A 7283-nucleotide genomic window follows, 5' to 3' on the forward strand; every position below is an offset into this window, starting at 1 on the left:
CAAGAATTTTACCTCTGAACCACACTGCCGTCCCATAGCTATCTTTTCCTTGTTTGTTGTGTGTAGTCAGTTGGTTCCAACACATGGTGACTCTCTGCATAATGAAACACTTTCAGATTTGTTACCAACCTCACAAGTGTTATGATTGAATCCATTGTTGCTGTCACTGTGTCAATCCATTTAGTTAGGGATAGATTTGTTTTTCACTGACCCTCTACTTTTCCACGTAAGATATCCTTCAGGAACGGGTCCCTCTTGATAATATGCCCAAAGGATGAGAGATAAAGTCTCACCATCCTTGCTTCTAAAGAACATTTTGACTATAATTCTTCCAACACAGATTTATTTGTTCTACTGGTAGTTCATGGTATTTTCAATATCATTCTCCCACACCATTTATCAATTGCATCCATAATTCCATGGTTTTCCTTACTCGTCCAACTTTCACATGCATACGAGGTGATTGAAAATACCATGGCTTGGCTCAAGCACTTTAGTCTTCAAACTGACCTCTTTGCTCTTCAACACTTTAAAGAGGTCTTTTGCAGCAGATTTGCCTAATGCAATATGTCATTTGATTTCTTGACTGCTGCTTCCATGAGTGTTGATTGTGGATCCTAGCAAAATGAAGTATTTGACAATTTCAGTCTTTTCTCTGTTTATCATGATGTTAGTTATTGATCCAGTGGTTTAGGTTTTATTTCCTTTACATTGAGGTGCAACCATACTAAAAGCGTTAGTCTTTTGTCTTCATCAGCAAGTATTTTGAGTCCTTGTTGCTTTCAGCAAGCAAGGTTAATGAATTATCCTCCAAACCTGATGCCACATACTTCTTCAAATAATCCATCTTCTCAGATTATTTGCTTAGCATACATACTGAATATGTATAGTGAAAGAATACAACCCTTTCCTGATAGTAAACCATTTGATGTCTCCTGGTTCTGTTCCTAAATAGCTATCTTTGTTAAGTGTTGTTGAGTCAATGCCGACCCATAGCGATCCTGTATACGGTTTCTGAAGAGCAGCGGGAGAACTTGAACCACCAAAGTTGCAGTTCAGACGGCTTTGCAGTCTGACGCATTAACCCATAGCACCACACCAGGACTCCTTAGACATAGTTAAAAACCGGTTATTGTCAAGTTGATTCTGATTCATGGATTCCCCATGAGTATCAAAGTAGAACTAACTATAGGATTTAAAATCACTAATTTTTTCAGAAGTGGATGATTACCAGGCCTTTCTTTCGCTGTGATTCTGGATGGATTCCAACCTCCAACCTTTCAGTTAAATGGACACATTAACTGTTTATACCACCCAGAAACTCCCACATTGGGTCCCCATAAATCAGAATCGACTCCAGATTTACTTATTTTTAATTTTTCACACAAATGGCTGCAATATTCTTGTTCTAACAAAATCAGTATGTTACAATAATTTTCCAGCAGATGGAAATAAATTATCCTGCAGATGTGGTGTTTTTTTTCTCACTGACACAATGGCAACATAAGGGCTAATGCTAACTCAGAGAATAACTAAGTCATAATAATTAAAATATGGTGGTGGTGGTGATAGTGGTGTGTTGTGGAGTCGGTTCCAACTCATGGCAACCCTGCATAGGGTTTCTGAAGCTGTAAATCTTTATGGGAGCAGAAAGCTTCATTTTTCTCCCTCAGAACAGTTGGTAGTTTTGAACTGCTGACCTTGACATTAGCAACCCAACTCATAACCACTATGCTACCAGAGATCCTAAATACTGTACCATATACTAAAATATAGTATAGTATTTATCATAATGGAAGAAATAAAGGAGTTCAGACAAGGAGGGAATTACTTCCATCTGTAAATATTTGCTAAGGTTGTAGGAAAATACATCACTGGACTGAGATTTAAAGATAGATAGCATTTTCCAAGGAAATAATAGCAGGATGGGAATTTGAAAGGAAGAATACAACCTGAGTCAGGATAGGCACTGGATGGCAAGGTCAGTTTGAACTGCAAGGTCAATGGTTCAAACTCACCAGCCACTTCTCAGAAACCCTAAACTGGGTTACTATGAGTTGAAACCAACTACAAGGCACTTATCAACACCAAGAGTTGGGTTACAATGTCAGCATTGTGGAGAAGGATAATGTTTTCCAGTCCCATAAAGATTTAGGAGTTCTGGTGTGGCATTGTAGGATAAAGCAAGGCCACTTTGAACTACAAGGTCCACTTTTCAAACAGATCAGCCGATCCTCAAAAAGCCTACACAGGGCCTCTCTGAGTCTGAACTGACTCAATAGCACTTAATAACAACAACAAAAATTCCAAGCTCAGAAGTGGAAATTTGGGGAGTTCAGTTGAGATTTTAAAGCCTGATTTTTCTATGAAAAAGGGGATTGTTTAGACAACAAACTAGAGGCCTAGTGAGCAACATGAGAACAAAGTTCATATCTGTTTTCTTTAGCATTGTACCTTTTGGGCTTGGTAAAGCATCTAGGACATTATAGCACTCAATAGTTTTTTGTTTGTTTTCTTTTACTTCTGTTTGGAGATTTAGAGTTGAGTTTATGCCACTGTCCTTAATCCTTCGATCATAAAACACACCTGCTAAAATATTTTCAATACATCCAAACTAGGCCAACCACAGACTATTTCTCAAGTCATTTTACAAAAGGACTTTTATATCCTCTCCTTTGTAAAATATTTGGCAAGATTAAAACCAATACTAGTAATAGACAGAGCATAATTTTATTAGAAAATTGTGGAAAAGAGGCAGACAAAGGGAACTTTTTCATTGCACCCATCAAAAGAAGTTTGATGTAACAAATAGTATTCAAAACACAGCCAAATCAACAAAAAAGAAAAAAATGGGGTTGAATAAAAAGGAGGTGTATTTTAGTGAAGAGGACTATTTTATTTTAGACTCAGAATTGCCTGGTTCCTGTATAGAAAGAATGCATTAGAGAATGGCAGGAGTTCATGCTGCTTCCGGGAATCCTGACAAATCTATGACAAAGGCCAGGAGTGTTGAGACAGTAAAGGCTTGAAGCCCTACCAGATAAGACCTCAAGTACTTGAAGAATTAGACTATGAACTGTGAAATCCTTGTTTATAAAACAAAAATAGAGGGTAGGAGAGTGAGGAAGAGAAGATAGAGACAATCACAGTAATTGCTACCAAACAATCTCTGCTTTCATTCATCATGCAGGAACAAATGCCAGACTTTCTGAACTTCCTCTGACTATATCTGAGAGCCCTAAAGGGTAAAAACCAAGAATAGTACCCTTGACTATCAAATAATTCCCTCCTCTCTGGCACCAAATTTCTGCAAAGACTTCTACTGATGCCAAGTCATGTATTATTCTCCAATGCTCATAAAGGGTGGCACTGTTGCTAATCTTCACCAAAGGGACCCCTCCCCGCCCCCCCCCCCCCCCCCCCCCCCACTACCTGCATTTGGAGACAGATCTGAGCATGCTAATGCCAGCCACTGAGGGCATGCTCTTCAGATCCAAGGACATAGTCTCTTGTTACTGCCAAAGAGATCCAACATAGAATCTTTCCATGGCATCAACTACTAAGTTATTAACATCTGTGTTCCCATATCCAGTTTGCTCTGTTATATATATTAAAGAACTTGTTATTTTAGTAATCTTGACCTAGAAATATATTTGACCTCATGGTAACATTCTGAGTGACAGACAATGCCCTTAGCTCAAATTGTTCCTCTGATAAACAAATCTTTTGATTCTTAAATCTATTTTTTTTTTATGATAAATTATATCCCATGAGGTTTGCCACTTTCTGCTCTGAAAAGATTTGATTCCTGTTGTGCATGCCCATTAATTCAGAACATATGGATACTCAGCTGGTTTGTTTTTGCTGTTAGGAGCCAGCAAGTAGGTACTGACTCATAGTGACCCTATGCACAACATAACAAAAGACTGCCTGGTCCTGGGCTAACCTCACAATTGTTGCCACGCTTTAGCCCATTGATGCTGCACTTTGCCAATACATCTCGCTGGGGTCTTCCTCTTTGTCTCTAGCCTTCCACTTTACCAAACATGATACCCCTTTCCAGTGACTGGTCCCTCCTGACAGTATGTCCGAAGTATGAGAAACATAATCTGGCCATCCTGGCTTCCAATAGGCACTTTAGCTGTACTTCTTCCAATACAGATCTGTTGGTTTTTATGGCAGCCCATGGAACTTTCAATATTCTCCTCTAATACGATAACTGAAATGCATCAATTCTTCTACGATCTTCCTTATTCACTGTCCAACTTTAACATGCATATTAGGTTATTGAAAATACTATGACTTTGGGTCAGGCATACTTTAGTCCTCAAGCTAACATCTTTGTTCTTCAACACTTTAAAAAGGTCTTGTGCAGCAGATTTGCCTAATGCAATATGTCATTTGATTTCTTGACTGCTGCTTCCGTGAGTGTTGATGTTGATCCAAGAAAAATGAAGTCTTTGACAACTTCAGTCTTTTCTCCATTGATAAGAATGTTGTTATTGGCCCAGTGGTGAGGATTTTTGTTTTCTTGACATTGAGATGTAATCCATACTGAAGGCTGTCATTTTTGATCTTCATCAGTAAGTATTTTAAGTCCTCTTCACTTTCAGCAAGCAAGGTTGTTTCATCCTCATATCACAAGTTGTTAATGAGTCTTCCTCCAATTATGATGCCACGTTTTTCTTCATGTAACCCAGGTTCTTAGATGATTTGCTCAGAATACAGGTTGAATAAGTACGGTGAAAGAATACAATCCTGTAGCACACCTTTCCTAATTTTAAACTATTCGGTGTTCCCATGTTCTGCTCAGACAACTGCCTCTTGGTCTATGTACAGGTTCCTCATAAGCACAATTAAGTGTTCCATAATACTCATACTTCGCAATATTGTCCATAACTTGTCATAATCCACGCAATTGAAAGCCTTTGCGTATTCAAAAAAAAAAGCACAGGTAAACATTTTTCTGGTATTCTCTGCTTTCAACCAAGATCCATCTAATGTCAGCAATGATATCCCTCATTCCATGTACTCTTCTGAATCTGGCTTGAACCTCTGGAAGTTCTTTCAATGTATGCTTACAGTCATTTCTGTATTATCTTTAGTAAAACTTTATTTACATGGGATATCAAAGATATCGTCCGATCATTTCTGCATTCTGTTGGGTCAACTCTCTTTGGAATGGGCACAGATATGGATCTCTTCCAATCAGTTGGCTAGATAATTAGTTATCATCCAAATTTCTTGGCATAGATGAGTGAGTGCCCCCAGTGCCACTTCACTTGCTTGAAAGATTTCAATTTTTATTCCATCGATTCCCGGTGCCTTGTTTTTTGCCAATTCCTTCAATGTACCTTGGATTTCTTACTTCAGTATCATTGGCTCTTGATTATATGCTACCTCTTGAGATGGTTGAACATCTACTATTTCCTTTTGATATAGTGAGTCTGTGTATTCCTTCTATCTTCTTTTGATGCTTTCTTCATCATTCAATAATTTTCCCAAAGAATCCTTCAATAACAAAAGTCAAGGCTTGAATTTTTTCTTCAGTTCCCCCAGCTTGAGAAATGCCAAGTGTGTTCTTCCCTTTTGGTTTTCTGACTCCAGACCTTTGACATTTTCTGTTCAACTCTTGTACCTTCTCATTTCTTCCATTTGCTTTAGCATCTCTACACTGGAGAACAAGTTTCAGAGTCTCTTCTGACATCCATTTTGATCTTGTCCTTCTTTCTTGTCTTCTAAATGACATTTTACTTTCTTCCTGTATGATGTTCTAATGTTATTCCACAACTCTTCTGGTCTTTGGTCTTTAGTGTCTAAAGTATCAAATCTGTTCTTCAGATGATCTCTAAATTCAAGTGGGATATATTCAAGGTCATATTTTGGCTCTTGTGGACTTGTTTTCATTTTCTTCAGCTTCTGTCTGAATTTGCATACCAGTAATTGATGGTCTGTTCCAGACTCTGCCCCTGGCCTTGTTTTGGTTGATGATATGGAGCTTTGCCACCATCTCCTTCTACAAATATAGTAGTCAATATAATTTCTGTGTATTCTATCTGTTGAGGTTTTTGTGTACAGTCATCTCCTATGCTATTTAAAAAAGGTATTTGAAATGAACAAATCCTTGGTTTTGCAGAATTCTATCATGCGATCTCCAGCGTCATTTCTATCACCAAGGCCGTATTTTCCAACTACTGATCTTCTTCTTTATTTCTAACCTTTGTATTCCAATCACCAGTGATTATCAATATATCTTGATTGAATGTTTGATCAATTTCAGATTGAAGAAGTTGATAAAATTCTATTTCCTCCTCACTGGCTTTAGTGGTTGGTGCATAAATTTGAATAATAGTGGTATTAACTGGCCTTCCCTGTAGGCGCATGGATATTATCCTATCACAGACAGTGTTGTACCTCATGACTGACCTGGGTATGTTCTTCTTGACTATGAATGTAACACCATTCCTCTTCAGTTTGTCATTCCCGGCATAGTTAATCATGTGGTTGCCAGATTGAAAATGGCCAATACCAGTCCATTTCAGCTCACTAATGCCTAAGTTATTGATGTTTATGCATTCCATTTAATTTTTGACAATTTCCAGTTTTTTTAGACTTATACTTCATACAATCCTTGTTCCAATTATTAATGGATGTTTACAGCTGTTTATCTTCATTTTGAGTTGTGCCCCATCAGCAATTGAAGGTTGTGAGGGCTTACTTCTGCTGGCTTTACTCCATTTGGGTCATCATGGCCAGCTATGCTTTGAGGTAGAAGCTCTTCCCCAGGTTGCCTTCCAACCTGGGTCATTTTCTGGTACTATGTCTGACAGTGTTTCTCTGCTGTTCATAAGGTTTTCAGTGATTAAATATTCTGAAGTAGTTCATCTCTCCTTCTTCCTAATCTGTCTTTGTCTGGATGCTCATCTGAAACCTGTCCACCATGGGTGACCCTGCTGGTATTTAAAATACCGGTGGCAGAGCTTTCAGAATCACAGCAACTTATAAGTCACCACAGTACGACAAACTGACAGATGAGTGGTGGTAGGTGGTAGGCTTAGCTGGTAGGCAACTATTTATTGTAGACACCCATTCTGATTGGTTAGTTTTGATTTTTTTGGCCAGACCCTTGTCTCCAAACCACTAAAGCAAATCCACTGGTAACTCCTAGTAACTCTGTGTAGGATTACCAAAGCTATAAATCTTTGTATCAGCAGAAAGTCTCATCTTTCTCTTGTAGATTGACTGATGGGTTTGAACAGATGATCTTCTAGTTAGCAGTCCAG

This window comes from Chrysochloris asiatica, unplaced genomic scaffold (assembly GCF_000296735.1).
Source record: "Chrysochloris asiatica unplaced genomic scaffold, ChrAsi1.0 scaffold00113, whole genome shotgun sequence".
Taxonomy (NCBI): Eukaryota; Metazoa; Chordata; class Mammalia; order Afrosoricida; family Chrysochloridae; genus Chrysochloris; species Chrysochloris asiatica.